The 20,036-nt window shown below is 42.0% G+C and overlaps 1 protein-coding gene across 3 annotated transcripts in view; it reads left to right on the plus strand.

Moving 5' to 3' along the window:
- Nucleotides 1-18,567, plus strand: part of ANKRD42 (ankyrin repeat domain 42) — a 122,137-nt gene extending 103,570 nt beyond the window's left edge. The window contains exons 13-15 of one of the 3 annotated variants that reach the window (XR_010121375.1): nucleotides 3,117-3,186; nucleotides 3,769-3,982; nucleotides 15,002-15,063. The gene's annotated coding sequence lies outside the window, so the exon portion shown is untranslated. Of the gene's footprint in view, nucleotides 1-3,116; nucleotides 3,187-3,768; nucleotides 3,983-6,222; nucleotides 6,298-15,001; nucleotides 15,064-18,041 lie in introns of those variants that run through there. The other 2 variants (XR_010121376.1, XR_010121377.1) reach the window with 2 other exon arrangements.
- Nucleotides 18,568-20,036: the final 1,469 nt, after the last annotated feature.

The raw sequence follows: 20,036 nt of genomic DNA on the forward strand, positions 1-20,036 counted from the left end.
TTCCATAGTGGCTGAACTAGTTTGCATTCCCATCAACAGAGTTTAAGCGTTCCCTTTTCTTCACAGGCTAACCAATGTGTGGATTTTTTTTCTTAATAATTGCCATTCTGATGGGTGTGAGATGGCATCTCATTATAGTTTTGAATTGCATTTCGCTAATGATTAGTGGTGTTGAGGATTTCTTCACGTTTGTTGGCTATTTGTATGTCTTCTTTTGAGAAGTGTGTATTCATGTCCTTTGCTCCTTTTTTTAATTGGATTGTTTTATACTTCTTGGTTTGTTTAAATTCCTTGTAGATCCTGGATGTTAGACCTTTGTCAGACGCATAGTTTGCAAATATTTTCTCCCTCCCATTCTTAGGCTATCTGTTTACTCTGTTGGTAATTTCTTTTGCTGTGCAGAAGCTCTTTAATTAGGTCCCACTTGTCAGTTTTTATTTTTGTTGTAATTGTTGTTGGGGACTTAGCTATAAATTCTTCTCCAAAGCCTGTGTCAAGAAGGGTATTTCCCAGTTTTTTTTTCTAGGATTTTTATAGTTTGAGGTCTTACTTTTAAATCTTTAATCCAGCTTGAGTTAATTTTTGTATATGGTGAGAGGTAAGGGGGATCCAGTTTCATTCTTCTGCATATGGCTAGCCAGTTATCCCACCACCATTTATTGAATAGGGAATGCTATCCGTGTTGCTTATTTTTGTTGATTTGGTCGAAGACCAGATGGTTTTAGGTGTGTGGCTTTATTTCTGGGTTCTCTATTATGTTTTACTGGTCTATGTGTCTGTTTTTGTAATTCTATCGTGCTATTTTGATTACTTTAGCCTTATAGTATTGTTTGAAGTCTTGCTTTGTTCTTTTTGCTTAAGATTGCTTTGACTATTCAGGCTCTTTTTTGGTTCCAAATTAATTTTAGAAGAGGTTTTTCTAGTTCTGTGAAAAATGATGTTGGTATTTTGATAAGGATAGCGTTAAATCTGTAAATTGCTTTGGATAGTATGGCCATTTTAACTATATTGATTCTTCCAACCCATGAGTGTGGAATATTTCTCCATTTATTTGTGTTGTCTCTGCTTTCTTTCAGTAGTGTTTTGTAGTTCTCCTTGCAGAGATCTTTCACCTCCCTGGTGAGATGATCCTGAGTATTCCATTTTCTTTGTGCCTATTGTAAATGGGATTGTGTTCTTGATTTGATTCTCAGCTAGAACATTATTGGTGTATAAAAATGCTACTGACTTTTTGTACATTGATTGTGTATCCTGAAACTTTGCTGAATTCGTTTATCAGTTCCAGGGGCCTTTGGGAGAATCTTTAGGGTTTTCTAGGTATAGAATCATATCGTTGGCAAAGAGAGATAGTTTACCTTCCTCTCTTCCTATTTGAATATCTTTATTTCTTTCTCTTGCCTGATTGCCCTGGCTGGGACTTCCAGTACTATGTTGAATAAGGGTGGTGAGAATGGGCATCCTTTTCTTGTTCCAGTTCTCAAGGGGAATGTGTTTCCAGTTTTAGCCTGTAGTAATTTAGTAATATATTTATGAAACTCCAAAAAGTGAATAGCCAGAGTTTCACTTCTTCTTTTTTTTTTTTTTTTTGAGACAGAGTCTTGCCCTATCGCCCAGGCTGGAGTGCAACGGTGTGATCTTGGCCCACTGCAACCTCAGCCTCCCGGGTTCAAGCAATTCTCCTGCCTCAGCCTCCCAAGTAGCTGGGATTACAGGCGTGCGCTGCCACACCCGGCTAATTTTTGTATTTTTAGTAGAGGTGGGGTTTTGCCATGTTGGCCAGGCTGGTCTTGAACTCTTGACCTCAGGTGATCCACCCATCTCGGTCTCTCAGAGTGCTGGGATTCCAGGCAGATGTGAGCCACTGCACCTGGCCTAGAGTTTCACTTCTAAGAAGCTATCCAAAGTAAATAATCACATCTGTAGCTAAGATTTTTGAAAAGGATGACTATTGCAATGTTATTTATAGTAGTGAAAAATTAAAAATAGTCTAAATATTCAAAAGTGATTAAATAACTTGCAGAAGTGTCCCAATTTGGAATATTATGCAAGAATTTAGTATTTTTAAAAATAATCTTAGAGACAGGAAAATCCTTATACATGTATTATAATTATAATTATATACATGATTATAATTCTGTTAAATGATAGGCTCCCTGCTCGGGAGGAGCTCACAGACTAGTGGAAGATACAGACCAGTAAGTGTTATCACAATATTTTACTTACCTTAAGGAATTATTATGAAAAAAGTGGATCTCTTTATATATTAATTCATGTTACTATTATTTATATTACCGTAAAGCTCTCTCTGTAACACACATATACAATGTTGATTATCAAAGTTGGGCCAATCATGTTCTCTTTGTTGGAACTGGCAATTAGATCCAGGGATTCTTAATCATTCTCTGAGGCTGCCTGGAACTGTATCAAGTGAGTGCAGGAGCTTGGGGCATCCATAATCTCCCATGCAGGCCAGAGAAGTATAGGAAGGAAAAGCAGTAATAGCAGATGAAGTGAGTCCGGACAGTATTCAGCTAATAGATACATCTCCTCTCTGAGACCTCCTAATGCCCCTGTGTATTTTCAGATCCTCCTTTGTTGCTATTGTTTGTTTGCTAAACATCTTAATTTATAAAAATATTTTTCCATAAATTTGTTAATGTTTTCTCATATGTTTGTTGAGAGGAATAGAGAAGATGATGCATCTAAAATACTTAGCGCTGGACCTGGCACATACAAGCACCCAATAAACAATAATAATACCTGCTTACTCAGTGTTAGGAAATAATTTCCATGGATCTCTCATGTTTCTGTATGTTTTGCAAATGGAGGTCTTCTCTGCCTTTTGTTGTGGCAGTTTTGTATAATGAACAACCTTAGGAAATATAGCATCTCTCTCTGGAGCAAAAGGCCTCATGCTTACTGCCTATTATAAAAGATTTGTGTTCTCATAGCTCAGGGTTCCTCTCTGTAATGCAATGTACTGCACATGCTCAGGCGTCTACATTAGCCCCAGCTGCATCATCCCCATGGAACTTGGGGCCAAGGGGAGCTGACAGAAATATGCTGATACTCGTGCTGCTCGCTGCACCATCAGTAATTGGGTTCTTTGTTTCTAGCAAGGAGTGTCATGTCTTCTACCAGCATCCATGCAACCATGACAGGATAACTTGATAGCCTGCCAATAGGGTAAGATCTCGGACCGTTCACAATATTATTCTTCTCTGGACTTTTAAACATTTTTCATTTTTCCAGTTTTACTTACAGAAATATCTGAGTGCCAGCTAGGTTTAAGATTAGATGTGAGGAATGTAAAGAAAACCAGTTCAATCCAACAACTATTCAAGTTCTTACTACGTGCAAGGATTTCTGCTAGGATACGCAAGGATTGCAAAGATTTCTGCTCTCCACTAATTTGTAATATATTAATAACTGAGAAAATAGAACAAGCATTTTAATAGCCTTCAACACAGAGCTTTAATAGATTAGTGTCATGTAAATGTTAAGAAAATAATAAATCCTATAATTCAGTTGAAGGTTAAATGCTTTTTGGTAATGGTTATCAAGAAGACATAGGATTTGAACCTTAAGGGTTTTAGTTAGCAGAGGTTGTAAGAAAAGAGGTCCAGGAGAGAGGAATGGAGTGAGCAAGTACAATTTACTCATCTCTTTGCTCCTTCCTACTCAGGGACTTTGCATATGGTAAGGCATCACTGCTCAACTTGGAGCTCTTTCTCCTCTTTATCTGGCCAATTCCTTTATACCTTTCAGATCCCAGTTTAAATGGTGACTCTTCAGAGTAACTCTTTAAGAAGTCATTCCCACTCAAACAACATGCAGATTTGGTACTTTTGTTACGGACTCATACAGCAACCCAGCCTTCCCATGTCTCTGCACTTAATATTTGTTTTCTCCATTATGGTAGAGACCATATCTGTCATGGTGTCTCCAGTGCTTACCATGCCTGGGCCATAACAAGCTTTTGGTAAGGTGTGTTGAATGAATGAGTGAATGTTCAAAATGTGGTCATAGTTTGGTGAGGAAACTTCGTAGACTGGGGCATAGGAATTACATGAAGATTGGGTGGAATTGGGTGAATAAAATGAAAAAGGTAGAATAAAAAAGACTAAGGAAATTGAATTTCATGCAGTGGACTTGCAGGAGATTTTGAAATTTTTTGAGCTAAAATAGATAAAAATCAGTTTGAGTTTCTTTCTAGAAAATAACTATTTGCCATTCGCTACTGTAGGCAAATAAATCCTTTCCTCTTCCAATGTCTGATGAGATGGCCTGGACATGAGAAACACTCCCCTGCTGAAAGCAGCCTAGTTTATCTAAACCTCAAAAGGCCAACAGGGTAGCAGGGAAGTGGGTCCTGGTGTTTTTCATTGCAAATAACCACTTTTATGATTTTTTACCTTTATAAGCTCCCATTTAAACACAGCTTACACTCTTTACCAACAACATGTATGAAGCCACTACTTATTTTCCTGTTTTCCATTAATTCAAGATAAGCTACTGTTGGTGAGTGGGAGATAAGCAGTGCTGATTTAACAGTAAGCTGATAAATTTACAGGGAAAGGCGAAGATACTTGCCAATTTCTTCGGTGGTTTCCAATTTCATCTCCAACGATGATACAGTTTTTTGAGGCATTTTAATATGTCCAGATCCTCTTGAGGACCCCATTGCTCCAGTACTCTTTCCTCTGACGTTTAGAGGTCTGGGGTCCCAGCTTGGGCAAAATTGTATCAGATGACCAGAGATCACCCAGGACTATGACTGTAGCTCTGGTGACTTCATGGAGAGAGAATGCAGCCTGGACCACTCACGTTTGTCAGTCATTTTCTCTTGGAATAGGTGATGTGAAGGAATCTCGATGTGTTTTAAAGCCTGTGAATGAGGCATTGAGAAAGAGAGAGCTCTGGACCAAATGGGTCTCATTTTCTTCCTTAGCTTACTTGGAGCTCTTGCCACTAGGGGGAGTATGTGAAAAGAACAAAGGACAATGCTTCTTTGCTCTCATCTCTGAAGCTGAGTCAGAGGGCCCATTGTCACAAAAGCTTTGTGTAGCTTTATGTTAATTTCCCATTTTGCATGGCTTGAAAGTGACTATCAGCCCCTATTCCCTGAAAATCTGGGGAAATTTTTTTTTTCCTAATTATACAGGGAGGCTGGCAATGACACCCGATTCCGAGTTTGCCCATTAAAATAAATCAAAGAAAAGAATGATTAAAAGAATGGTAGAAAAGAAGAAGAAAGAGCTGTCAAAACATTATATACTTCGCAATGTTAAGTCATAACCTGGTGTCTCTCATTGATTACTCATTTTTTCTTTGAATGACTGTTGAACACTATTTATCGTGCCAGGCACTGTGCTAAGCCATGAAGATATAAACATAAAACACAGTCCTGCTCTCAGATTGTCAACAGTCTATTGTAATAAATATTATGATGAAGGGTAGTATAGGCTGCCAAGGGAATGCATAAGAGAGGCTTATACTACCCTAAGCAGGGATCTGTGGAAAGGCATTAGTTTGAAAGGATGTGTGAAAGACAGTTTGGTTAAATGGATTTGGTGAATGGTGGTGGTGAGTATGTTGTGTGAAAAAGGCAACAGCACTTGCAAAAGCCGGGAAGTGTGTGTGAGAGAGGCTGGTTCATTTGGGAATGGAGAGAATGGCTGGAGCAATGGGTTAAGGGTAGAGAAATTCAGAAGGTGAGATTGGAAAAGGTGAGGCTGGCCTTCAAGGTCTTTTTTACTTTAAGCATGAGTAAGAGGAATCACTGAAGGGCATTAGGCTAGGGAGTAGCTTGGAAAAGAAAGGTGGCCAGGCATGGTGGTTCACCCTGTAATCGCAGCAGTTTGGGAGGCTGAGGTGAGAGGATCAATGGAACCCAGGAATTTGAGACCAGCCTGGGCAACATAGCGAGCTCCTGTCTCTATAAAAATTAAAAAAAATTAGCTGGGCAATGGGACACATGCCTGTAGTCCCAGTTACACAAGGGGCTGAGGTGGGAAGATCTCTTGAGTCCAGGAGGTCAAGGCTACGGTAAGCGCTGATTGCACCACTGCGTTCCAGCCTGGGCAACAGAGACCCTGTGTCAAAAATGAAAACAAAAAAAGATGAAAAGAAAAGGAAAAAAAACAAAAGGGTGTTTGCCTGCCCTTTGCTGAGTCCTTTAGCCATCAAGGCTGTGTATTTCACCTAGGTTCCCTGTCCTAGGTACTGATCTGGAAAACCCTAGACATCTGCCCCTTTCGTGCTCAGAGAAGACCCCTGGCCTGGCAGAGCCTACAGCTCCAGCCTTAAGGTACCTGATTGGAAAAGTCTTCCTCATTGTATGACTTGGCTGCCTCAGACCTCACTGGGAAAGACCAGGGAAATAGGATTTTGGGGTCTTAACTTTGGAGTTCATTTTCTGCACTGGGGTATAGCAGAGCTGAAAAATCTCACTAAACTCTCAGCGTGGTCTGTATCCTTCCTGTCTCCAACAACAAGATGGGGCATTCTTCCTCAAAAATTCTTCATATGTAGGTGTTGCCTTATCTCCTGTCTTACACACATGAGCTCATTTGAGCTCCTTGGCAACTCCATGAGCTGGATACCATTGCTCCTGTTTCATAGATGGGAAAACTGAGGTTCAGAAGGCTGAAGTGACTTGTCCCAGGTCACAGAGCAAGTACGTGGTAGAACTCATAATCGATTGTGCTGCACACTGCACAGATAAGTCACCCCTGTTCCTTCCACCAATTTATTTTAACTGGGTACATGACACAAATTGTGAAATTATGTGTACTGTTAGGGACACATCATCCCTCATCCTCCAAGAAACTGTTAGTACAGGAGTGACAAATGGGTTTCATCTTCATGCCAACACCCTTCAATTGACCATGGCTGCTTAGAACAAAGTGATGAGTGTTGTGAGGCCACATCTTGGTGCAGCAGTAAAGAATACATGATTGATTGGTAATATCTGCTATGAATGCAGGAGAGAAAGGAGGCATCACATATGCCATTTCTAGATTATATATTCCCCTTAGGCTGCCATAATCCTGCACTGGCCACGACATTTCTACTGACTCCCACCTTCATCCCAACACCCATTTTGCTGATTTTCTCTTATTCCTTCCCTTCCTTGCTGAAATTATTCCCACCCATTTAACAATAGCTTCAACTTACTGAGGGTGTACTGGGTGCCAGGCACTTTGCGTATATTATTTCTAATTCTCCAACAATCATGTAAGGTAGGTAGAGACAAAAACAAGACTTAGAGGGGTCAAGTAGCTTGTCCAGGGACATACAACAAGCTGGAATTTCAACCCTGAACCACGTGGAAAACTTTGCATTTTTATAATGGGTAATGAAAACCTTCATATTCACTGTTTACTTTGAGCCTCACAACAGCCACGGGAGGTAGTTTTCTGGGTTTGCAACTGAGGGAGCTTGAGGCTCAGGGGAGAGGCGCTGATTATCTAGTGACACAGTCACAGCTCCTGACTCCTACCTCAGGCCTTTTCCTGCTACTACCTTAGGCTCTGGGGAAGAACCCTTGACTCCACAAAGCTATCTCTTAAGAACTGGTCTATACTACTGTGGGAGAATTTGGGGGCCCTTCATTGATTTTACTCCTGCCAGCCTTCCCCTGTTTTCAGCTCTTATCATCAAGAAGGTCTTTCTTTTATTGTTGGCTCTTTGTGTAATTTAGGTCATTTCTTTAAAAAAAATTCGTTGAGGAGAAACTCACATAACATAAAATTAACCATTTAAACCTGAACAACTCAGTAGCATTTCGTACACTTACAATGTTGTGCAACTTCCACCTCTATCTAGTTCCAAAATATTTCCATCCCTCCAAAGTAAAATTCCTGACCTATTTAGCAGGTTTTTCCCCTTCCCCACTCCTCTCAGCCCCTGACTAACACCGATCTGCGTTCTGTCTCTATGGATTCATCTCTTCTGGATACATCATGTAAATTGAATCATACATGTGACCTTTTGTGTATGGCTTTTTTTCATTTAGCAAAATATCTTGGAAGTTCATTGTGTTGTAACATGCATCAGTACTTAATTCCTTTTCATGGCCAGTATTCTATTGCACATAATCAGTACCATGATTTGTTTATCCATCCATTGATTAATAGACATTTGGGGTCTTTTTACTTTATGGCTATTATGAATGATGCTGCTATGAGCATGTGCATACATGTACTTGTCTGAATATCTTTTTTCAGTTCTTTGAGTATCTGTGTAGGAGTGAAATTGCAGGGTCATGTGGTAATTCTACATTTAAAAGGCCCACTTCTGTTTGTTTGATCTTACTGGATGTAGATGTACATGTTGATCATGAAGAAAGCCAGCCTTTTCTGAGCTATATAATTTTGACATCTGGCTTTATTTGGGAAACTTTTAAACCAGGGTTACCCATTACAGTTACAGTTTCCCTGAGGCAAACCCTAAAATAGGCATTTAAAGAAATAGTAGTTCTTTTTTATCACATCCATCCTATGTGCCAAGGAGAGTGCTAAGCACTCTTTGGACATGAGCTTTAGTCTCCAGAACAACACTGCCTAATGGTAATTATTATACCCCTCTTACAGATAAAGATGCTGAAGTTGGCCGGGTGCAGTGGCTCATGCCTGTAATCCCAGCACTTTGGGAGGCCGAGGTGGGCGGATCACAAGGTCAGGAGATCGAGACCATCCTGACTAACACAGTGAAACCCCATCTCTACTAAAAATACAAAAAATTAGCCAGGCGAGGTGGTGGGCGCCTGTAGTCCCAGCTACTCGGGAGGCTGAGGCAGGAGAATGGCATGAACCCCAGGGGGCAGAGCCTGCAATGAGCCGAGATTGCACCACTGCACTCCAGCCTGGGCGACAGCGAGACTCTGTCTCAAAAAAAAAAAAGAAGCTGAAGTCTAAAATGATTAGAGAGCTTGTTCAGTGCCATGTAGCTTCTAGTGGTGGGATTTGAAGCTTTGGATGTCTGATCCCAAAGAACATCTTTCTGCTACACCAAGCAGTCTTCCTCAAGAACTTTCTAGGCTGCTGCTGTCAGCTATGTTGTTGACCTTTTATGAGAAATGAGTAGCCAGCTTTTGATGTGGGATTTTTCGCAATAAAAGCATAGCATTTATCAGGATCACTTTGGTTGGTAAATGCAGAAATCTTAAAAGGAGAATGTAAAATAATAACTGTATAGGGATAGTTCAGGAACTCCAAAGGCAGTAGTGCATGAAGGTCTCAGAAAGGATTGCAAGTGGAGCTTGGAAAGTTTCTAAGAACCAGGGAATTTTCTATCTCCATCTCTTACCCATGCTTCTCTCCGTGTCTGCTGCCTTATTTCTCTACATTGATTGGTTTTCTCTGATACCTAGTGCATGGAATAGAAAATGGTATGCCACAGTGTCTGCATTTATATCTCTCCTGTTCAAGGGAGTAGCCAGCTGAGTCTGGCATCACTTAGTTCCAATTTCAAGTTGCCAGGGAAGGGACTTCGATTGGCTCCACTTAGATTGGTCACCCAACCTTTGACTGAAAACTGTGGCTACATAGCAGAGCCACCTACATTCCTGCTAAGACTGTTTGGAGGGAAGTGGATTGATAATCCTTTGTGAAATAGGTGAACATTCATTGGTGGAAGACCCAGAGATGACAAAGCGTATCCTCTCCAGTTTTCACAAGAACATCTGTGAACCAGACGTGAGAGAATTTGAAATGGAGAAACTGCAATACTCTAAGCTGTTATAGGCAGAGAGGGATGTCTGTGAAACATTGGAAGTAGCCTCTATAGTAGAGGACCTCTGGATAGTGTAGGAAACTTCTAAAGGTGGTACTTGCATCTGGAAGTGGTGTTCTTCTCTCCAGAAGGAGACACATGCAACACTGTTCAACTCCAGAGCAGCTGCAGAGATGCCAGCAGGATTGTGAACCTCTTTTAACATTTTATGGTCATTTGCATTGGTATATTAGGAATAACAGCCACTAGACCCATTAGAATATTGAGGTAGTGACCCAATTCACACTTAATGTATGATCTTGGAACTGCTACAAATAGACAGACTAAAAATTCTCAAACTTCTAAAACTGGGAGGTGGCTATTAAAGGCAGATGTGTAGAACATGGGCCCTCTGAGGCCTAGAGAAGGATTGTAATGCAGAATCAGGATGACAAATGGAGACCTTCTGGACAAGAATGGGGCAGAAATGTGTCTTTAGACATACCTGAAGGTATAGCTAAGGATCAAGGGTTTCACTATTCCTGAAGATCCCCTCCTACTCCACTGTGGTGGTTATAATTGGTTTTATTAATATGTATACTTAAGGTTAAATAATTTGCATAGTAGTATGTATGGAGGTTATTCCGTAGCATGGGCTTGTTTATTCTCAACTTTTTTGCAGGCATTATAAGGTTCCAAACTTTGAATTTTACAGATAAGATTCTGTTGTCCAGAATGGGTAGAGCGGATACACAGCTTGCCCTAAAAAATGCAAAGTGAATATAGCTTTTTTTTGTATTTAGGGCCTTGAGAGAGACACCACTTATGTTGCCACCTTGGTCAAATCGATGCCAAGATGACAGCATGGTTTTTGACAAGACAGCCAGCTCTTGAGTTGATAGGCATGTGCAAAGAGCCTAATCCTCTGGCTTAAATTACTGAGACAATTGCCTTAGACAATACCCTTAAACTTAGCAGCCCAGCCAGCACAAAAGAGAAATGTCCAAATCTTTATTTTTTTGGAAAGGAAGGAACTAGAAGACATTCTCATCTGATTCTGAAATATGAAGTCTGTGGCCCTGGAACATAAGCAGATTCTTCATAGAAATTTACGACAAGGAGGAGCAAATCTTGGAACCAGTCTTCCCTTTGCCTACCAAATGATCAAACAGTAATTATCACATTTACGGGGTAATTGTTCCAATTGTAGCAGAATGAGGTGCTCCAGCCCTCTTCTGCAGACACAAATAGAATTGCTATGAAGATGGAACGATGCTTCAAGAACAGCTTGCTTTGAGCTAGTTCTTTTTATAGTGAATCTAGGGTCAGGGAAAGGTGCTGTGTGGGCACCCCTGAAACTCTTCCCTCTTCTCTCTGCATGGCTGGACCCTTTGAACACCCACCTGCAGACACAGACCCAGACCCCAAAGTAGCACCAATCGTGACCCAATACCTTAGGGCTTAAAGTTGTTCTTATCAGATCCCTGAACTTGGACAGGAGTTGGTATTTCTCAGATATGACACAGGGCAGATGATGTGGGGAGTTTGGCTTGAGATGCTTTTACAGGGCAGGATGAGGACAATAATCCTTCAATAATAGGCTTACCAGCAGAGGAAGAGAGGAAGGAAGGAAGCGAAATATCACATGGTGAGCAACTACTATGTTCTAGGCACTGTGCAGCGCATTTCCTCATATGTCATTTAATTAGGCATCAGGGTCCCAGGGAATTAAAGCACAGTGGACAGAAATGACAGGGTACAATGTTTGGGAGTCAGCCAGGTAAGCAGTCTTTATGTGGATGTGCTGAGGTCCTGACCTTATAGTCTTTGGCCTCTGCCTCTGGAGTAGGAAATAGCAAGGCAGATGATAATCAGGAGAGCCACTTGTGAGCCACTGGAGAGAACTTAGACAAAATGGTGGCAGGGAGATGAGCTCAGGGGAGTTCAGAAATTATTTTTTTCTCCCTTTAGGTGTAGAGTGTCATGGAAAGGAGGTGAGGGCAGGGGAATGATGAGAAATGAAGCAGGAGCAAAATCCTGAAAGGCCTTGTATGTTACAAAGAAAAGTTTGGACTTTCTCCTGGGATTTTAGAAAGATATAGAAGGGTTTTAAGCATACAATTTCTTTTTTTTTTTCTTTTTTTTTTATTATTATACTTTAGGTTTTAGGGTACATGTGCACAATGTGCAGGTTTGTTATGTATGTATCCATGTGCCATGTTGTTTTGCTGCACCCATTAACTTGTCATTTAGCATTAGGTATATCTCCTAATGCTGTCCCTCCCCCCTCCCCCCACCCCACAACAGTCCCCGGAGTGTGATGTTCTCCTTCCTGTGTCCATGAGTTCTCATTGTTCAATTCCCACCTATGAGTGAGAACATGCTGTGTTTGGTTTTTTGTCCTTGCGATAGTTTACTGACAATGATGTTTTCCAATTTCATCCATGTCCCTACAAAGGACATGAACTCATCATTTTTTATGGCTGCATAGTATTCCATGGTGTATATGTGCCACATTTTCTTAATCCAGTCTATCGTTGCTGGACATTTGGGTTGGTTCCAACTCTTTGCTATTGTGAATAGTGCCGCAATAAACATACGTGTGCATGTGTCTTTATAGCAGCATGATTTATAGTCCTTTGGGTATATACCCAGTAATGGGATGGCTGGGTCAAATGGTATTTCTAGTTCTAGATCCCTGAGGAATCGCCACACTGACTTCCACAATGGTTGAACTAGTTTACAGTCCCACCAACAGTGTAAAAGTGTTCCTATTTCTCCACATCCTCTCCAGCACCTGTTTTTTCCTGACTTTTTAATGATGGCCATTCTAACTGGTGTGAAATGGTATCTCACTGTGGTTTTGATTTGCATTTCTCTGATGGCCAGTGATGATGAGCATTTTTTCATGTGTTTTTTGGCTGCATAAATGTCTTCTTTTGAGAAGTGTTTGTTCATGTCCTTTGCCCACTTTTTGATGGGGTTGTTTGTTTTTTTCTTGTAAATTTGTTTGAGTTCATTGTAGATTCTGGATATTAGCCCTTTGTCAGATGAGTAGGTTGCAAAAATTTTCTCCCATTCTGTAGGTTGCCTGTTCACTCTGATGGTAGTTTCTTTTGCTGTGCAGAAGCTCTTGAGTTTGATTAGATCCCATTTGTCAATTTTGGCTTTTGTTGCCATTGCTTTTGGTGTTTTAGACATGAAGTCCTTGCCCACGCCTAAGCATACAATTTCATTTGGATTTGGAATCTCATTTTGGCTGCCCAGTGGAGATGGGAAGAATAAGATGCAGGGTGAGAAGGTTGTTGGTGGAGAGCATGCTACATGCTAGAGAGATAGTATCTTGTCAGGAATTTTTTAGTTGCTAGTGTCAGAAACTTACATTGTAAACCAACCCTATTTTGGTTGCACGAACTTCCTCCTGTATAGATACATGGCAGCATGGTTGCAGATGCAGTCTGGCTTCAGGAACTATTGGAACAGGGGCTTGAACATGACCACGCCTCTTGCTATCTCTCAATTGTACTTCCTTCTCCCTGCCAGCTTTGCCAGCTATAGAGTAGTGGTTGAGACGATGGGCTCTGGAGCCAGAGGGTTGTTACTTACTAGCTGTGTGACACTGAGCAAGTCACTTAACCTTGCTGCACCCCAGTTTTCTCATCTATAAACAAGAATGATCATATCATTTACCTCCTGGAGTTGTTGTGAGGACTAAATGAGTTAATGCACTTAAAGGGCTTGGCACAGTCCCTGGTACATAGAAGGTGCTTAATAAGCGTTAGCTGTTATTGGTGTTATTTATATTATTTGAATGCAGACTGTCTTTTTCCAGATGGTAGGAAAATAGGCTCTGACAGCTCTTACATGTTACATCTGACTTCAGGTACCAGAGAGATACTGACTAAATGTTTCCTAGTTCCAAGTCCAAATATCTGAAGGGAAAAGACTTGGAGGCCAAGTTGAGTTTGATTCCACTTTTGGCCCAATCAACCTGGTCAAGTGGACAAGTACCATGATTATTCTACTTTGATCTGTGATCTTATATATAGATACAAGGATCACCAAGATGAGGCCCTAGCCAGTCTAGAGGATGAAGAGGCAGGATCCCCCCCTTCCCCAGATGATGGGTGTTGCGAGGGAGGCACTCACCAAATCCAGTAGACATTCACATTTAGAGGGCACCTGACAAGGCCTTTGGGACCTGTTCACTTGGGGCATCCTCTATAGGACAGGCTTAATCAGTAGATGTAACAAAGGAGTATGGAAATAGGGATGCATGGCTGCTGGGTACCCTACGGCCCTGAGCTCCTACTTGACAATTGGCGCCTGAGCCCTGGTCCGTAACCAGCAGTACTTCAGTCCTGCTCCATCAGTGCTTGACCATTTCTCCTAGGCAACCTTCCTTTTTTCCCTTATTAGAGGGCCTGGTCTGTACCTTCTGATACCCCCAGACCCTTTTGCTGTGGTTTAAAAACCAGATCCCACTCTCTTACCAATCCCATCTTCTCTATCTGGGTGGGTTAAAGGAAGGTAGAAGTAGGATGCTCTGTCATTCTCTGTCCTTTTTATCCTCCAGGGCCTCGTTTATACCAAACCTTCTCACTACCCTCTTGGCTCAGTGACATTTTCCCTACACCAACCTCTCAATAGCTGCGATTCAAATTCTGTGCTCAATGAAATTCCAAATCAGTCTAGGTCTTGGACTTTTAGGATCACTTGAAAATAGTCAAAATAGAGAATGTTAAAATTTGTAAGTGTCAAGAGTCTATAATACAGATGTAGAACAAATTAACCCTGTCTCTAGTAATTGGTTGAAGGCTTTTGGTTCAGGTGACATTTATTGGAGCCATGGAGGGTGGGTAGGATTTTGACAAGGCAGGAGAGTGGTATGGAAGATTAGAGTGAGGCATGGGAATGGGGACAGGGCAGTTTGCATTTTCAGGGTGGGGAAGGTCAGATGTGCCCGAAGCTCAGGATGAAAGGAGCCATTAATGGGAGATAAAGGTAGAATGCTACAAAATTCTCAGAACCCCAAGGCAGACAGCATTTTCCTTCCAAGGAAAATGTGGGTAACAGTTTTGAGGGTCCCACGCATTGTTGTAAGCAATGAGTGAGAAAGCTTTTATTATGAAGGAACAGGCTAGAGTCAGTGAAGCATGTGTGTATTTTATTGTGCTCGTGGAAGTCAGCCTGACTGTGGTGAGCCTGGTTTTTTTTGGTTTGTGGTAGATTTCAAAATCCATCACCTCATAATATGTTTACTGTTCCCTGGTTTACTTTCCAGAAGATGCTGAGAGTAGTGCTCATGAACACTTGTGGACCAGAGATGAGCTGCCTTCCCAAAACGTAAGCATCTCCCATTTAAAACATGCAGAAACATCAGTGTCTTCCATTTAAACCGTCTTGGATTCCCTGTCTCTGATTGATAAATTATTTGATTACATGGTTAGTTGCTTCATTAGACTGTAAACTCTAGGAGGGCAGGGACCCATTCACATCAAGAATGTCATGTATTACAGCATCTAGCCCAGGGCCTGGGGCAGAATGAGTTCTTAATATAGCTTAGGTAAGCTAAGCTGCGCTGGACTTTGGGAGTTTGAGTGTGGGAAAGAACTTTGAAAGGTAGAAAGCCAGGAACAGTTTGAGAGGGTGTGAAGGGGTCAGTCAGGGCAGTGTGATTAGAAATAACAGAATCTGTTCTACCTGGCTAAGCAGAAAGAAGTTTATGAAAAAGTATTTGTAGCTCACAGAATTGCTGGGAGAGTTGAAGAAACAATCTAAATTGACCTTCTAGAAATGGCTCCCCAAAATCACACTGCAGAGTTGCTGCCTCTGCCCAAATCAGGAAGCTGCACTATTAGGAAGCTGCTGCCCCAGTTCTCGGCTCCACAGCCAAGTCAGTTTAGCTCTGATCTGTACAAGATAATTGTTGCCTCTTGCTATGGCTCTTTCCCCATGCAACTCAGTTGTAGCATTAGACTAGTGCTTCTGATTAGAGAAACTGAATCACAGTTTCTCTAATCTAGGTGACATAATCTAGGTGGCAAAAAGTTTGGAAAATAGTATATTTACTATTGTAGTCTTCGTGTGGAACACCAAAGCGGGTCTCAAATCAACTCATGGTTTCTAGGGCTGCTAGGAAGCCTACAGGATATGGGTTTAGGCATAGGGAGTGTCACTCATTCATTCAGCGCACATTCTCTGAGAGCCTACTGTGTCCAGGGCCTGAACAAGGAGAGGTGCAGAGACACAGTCCTCATCCTTGGGACACTGACAGTCCAAGGGAACAATGCAGAGATGGTCAGGAAGAAACTATCATGCCTGTCTCAGAGGCTGGGTGAGGTTGTTGCTTCAGATAGGAGCTAAAGAACACTCTCCAACTCATCACCAGAGTACGAGGGATGCAGATCCTGGCAATGGATGTGGCTGGGCCTACCAGCGTGATACTGAACCTTTTAGGCAAAAGCCACTCTCTGAAAGATTCTCAGAGCTGGAAGGGGACTTAGAAGTTAGTTAATCCAACTGTGATGGCTGCACAAACTTTCTCCTCTCCAGCATCTCTAAAGAGTGATTGAAGTTATTTTTAGCTTTTATCTAGATTCTTGGTTTATTTTTTAGTCTTTAGGTTCTCATTTTACAGGTCAATACTCTGTGGCAGGTTGTCTCCCAGATAAAATATGCAAACGGGTGTAAGAAAATTTAGTAACAGTAAGTTTAAAAATGTTAATGAAATCAGGACATGAAGGAATTGCAAGAGTTTAGTTCCCACAGCAGCTTAGTTAATATGCTAGGTTTTTGAAGCTGTGAACAAATCTGTGAGGTTGAGCTGTGAGTCTCCTCTGAAGGACATGAGATGGGAAGATAATCATCACAGGAAAAACGGCCGAGGGGATACCACCTTAATCAGAAGGAAATGTGTGTAGATGAGCCTCCCTTTTAACAGGGCACTAATTGCTCCTGCTTTGTTTGTTTTTGTCTCCTTGATAACTGTGTAGAGTCTCTGGGCCCAATTCCAAGTCCATATCCAGGCTCCGAGTGGTCCTTTCCTCCTTCTGATGAGCCCAGAGCTAAGCTAAAGGTGGCTGCCATAAAGCAGGCTTTCCCAAATGCTGTGCCAGCTCTCCTAGCCACCAGCAGCTGTGAGGGAACTGCCTGTCAGCTGCCTGGCCATTGAAGGTGGTGTGCGAACAAGAGAATGGAACATTTATTAAAAAGACAGGTAGTAGTATGCAATACAGATGTGTAAGCCCAGCCCTAGGGATCAGGGAAAGTCAAGGCCTCTGCTCAGGAGAAGGGAGGGGTCCTCAGCACAGCTGGGCAGAATGGGCCCTGGGGCAGGAGGGACGTTCAGGATCCAGGGCTGCAGGAGTAGGACCTTGTAGCTCCTCACTGTGTTGCTGCACCACTAAGTTTCTCTTGGAAGTCTGGATCATTCTAGGGACCTGCAGGACACAGATAGCATTCCTTGGCTGGGACTTTTGAAGCAACTTTTTAATGCAGGGACTATTTGCAAAGGTGTTGGCAGAGACACTCACAACACTAGGAGCCATCATCACTCTGAGGCCTAGGGAGATGGTGATCTTGGAGGCTGGTTAGAAGTTGGAGCTGTTTAAAGGCTGCCTGACAGGAACTGTGGCCACTGAGGAAGGCAGAAACTGTGGCCACAGAGGAAGGCAGACATGGCGGGATGGAGTGGGTGGAGGAATAAATACCATGGCCTTTCCCTCCTCCAGTCTTCAGCCTCCTGCCAGTTGCCCCATGGCTGGAAGCTAGAGGGTAAGGGACCCTGGGAATGCACTCATAGAGGTCAGCCCCACAGGAGAGGAGAGGAGAATGGAGAATGGATCAGGGCTGCTGGGGCCAAGGGCAAGCAGAGAATAACCGGCAAGGTATTCTTGAGTCCTCACTCTCCCAGATGTCTGACTTTCCTTCCTCTCCAGCCAAGTTCCTGAGGGAATCAGATGGACTCAGTTAACTACCATTGTCCCTGGGGAGAGGCAGGAGGTGCTGCTTATAGGCTTGTGCTGGTAGCTTGTCTGCTGCGTGTGGGGCTCCCCATCTGTCTAGACCATCATGCCACACAACTCACCCTCACCGGGAAAACTCTGCTGTCTGCCTCTTAGAAGAGGCAGGGGGTGCAGTAGGACCCACAGACTCAAATACTGCTATTGAAGTGCTTTAATTGAGCAGAGTCCTTTCTATCCCTTATATATTTTGACTCCAAGCTTGGTGCTTCTCTGGAGCTATCCCCAATAATCTCATCATATTTTGGGCTATGATTATATCATCAATATGACCTCACTTGTTTTTTTTTTATCTTTCAGGAATTCCCTAAAAGTTCTGATTTGGTTATGGGTAATCTTTTTTTATTTTTAATGTTGCTACTAGTATGTATATATCTATATATATCTCTATCTCTATATATAACTGTGACAGGTAGAATAATGACTCCAAAGATATCCACATCCTAATCCCTGGGACCTGTGAATATGTTACCTTACATGGTAAAAGGGATTTTGCAGATGTGAGTAAATGAAGACTCTTGAGATGAGGAGATTACCTTGAATTATCCATGTGGACCCAAGGATATCTATGAGGGAAAGAGGGATGCAGAAGAGTCAGAGTCGGAAAAAGGGATGTTCAAAGACAGCAGAGGTCAGAGTGATGTGAAGATCCTGGCTTTGAAGATGGACTGCAAGTGGTTTGTAAAAGCTGGAAAGGGCAAAGAAATCAATTCTCCCCTAGAACCTGCAGAAGAAACACAGACCTTGACTTTAGCCCAGTAAGACCCATTTGGGACCTCTGACCTCCAGAACTGTAAGATAATAAATTAGTGTGGTTTTAAGCCAATAAGTTTGTGGTAATTTGTTATAGAAGCAATAGGAAAGAAATACACTTACTATATTAACTCTTCTAACCCTCAAAACAATCCTTATCTTTTTTGAGTCTGAGTCTTGCTCTGTCACTCAGGATGGAGTGCAGTGTAGCAATCTCAGCTCACTGCAACCTCCGCCTCAGCCTCTGAGTAGCTGGAATTATACAGGTGTGTGCCACCACACCCAGCTAATTTTTGTATTTTTAGTACAGATGGGGTTTCACTATATTGGCCAGGCTGGTCACGATCTCCTGACCTCAAGTGATCCGCCTGCCTCAGCCTCCCAAAGTGCTGGGATTACAGGTGTGAGCCACCATGCCCGGCCAAAACAACCCATTTTAAAAATGAAGAAACTGAGGCTCAGAGGTTTAAACAGTTTGCTAAGGTCACATAGCTGGTAGATGGTAGAGAGCTGAGATTTGAACCTAGGTAGTCTGACTCTGTTGTCTGGGTATTTACCCAATGTACCCAATGCCTCTCATGTTAATTGGTTTATTTTTTTTTGAAAATATCTTTTCCTGCAGTTTTACAAAATTTTAAGGGGGAGGTAAGTTTGTTTTCTTAGTAGGTATTTTGGTTTCATTTTGGTGTATTCCTCATGATTGCCAAGATTCTACTCTACAAACCACCACAGTTTCATGGTTAAGAATGGAACTAAACCAGTCTTAGTGTTGCTTCTTACTAGTTGAGTGATGTTTTGAAAGTTATTTAATAGAGGATTAGTGTTCTTATTTTTTAAAAGTTGGATAATAATCGTACTTACCACACGATTGTTTTAAAGTGAAATAATGCATACAAAGCACTTGGCACAGCATTTGACACAGAATAAGAAGGTGGTATTTATTGAGCTATTACCTAACTAATAATAATAGCATTACTAGAGCTAATAATATAATATTAGAATTATTTTTATTTACCAGAAGTGTATACTTCAGGCCCGCTCAGTCCAGTTCAGATTCTAAAGCTTACACAGTGGGAGGGAGGGAGAGGCTCATCTGGCATAATGCCCTTTCCTCAGATTCTAGAATATTGGTAATAACAGGCCTGGGTCCCGGCATGTCATTAGAAGAAAGCTGGCAGCAGCCTCACTCTGGTGCGCCTTTCCACCATCTGAAGCAGAGACAAAGGACCCTTACCCAAAGAGAAAAATTAGATTAGGCAATTTACCAATTCATGGAATTCATCCAGTTGTTTCTGTCCTTTCCTTTTCAAGTAGCTGTGTCCCCATCTGCCTCCTACAGGCAGTACCTGGACAGGTCAGCCTGTGTGTCTGCAGAACTCTCTACTGCTGGGGGACCCTGTCAGTATCACTGGATCGATGTCACTGGAAGTGAAGGTGGAGGGCTGTTTCTTGGTTCAGTTAGCTGATTTAGCTACAGTTCATTTCCCTTCTAATTTTGGGCTTGACAAGGCAGACTTGAGGGGAAAGACAGGCAGAGGCAGC

The sequence above is a fragment of the Symphalangus syndactylus genome, chromosome 6 (assembly GCF_028878055.3).
Source record: "Symphalangus syndactylus isolate Jambi chromosome 6, NHGRI_mSymSyn1-v2.1_pri, whole genome shotgun sequence".
In the NCBI taxonomy this organism is placed as follows: Eukaryota; Metazoa; Chordata; class Mammalia; order Primates; family Hylobatidae; genus Symphalangus; species Symphalangus syndactylus.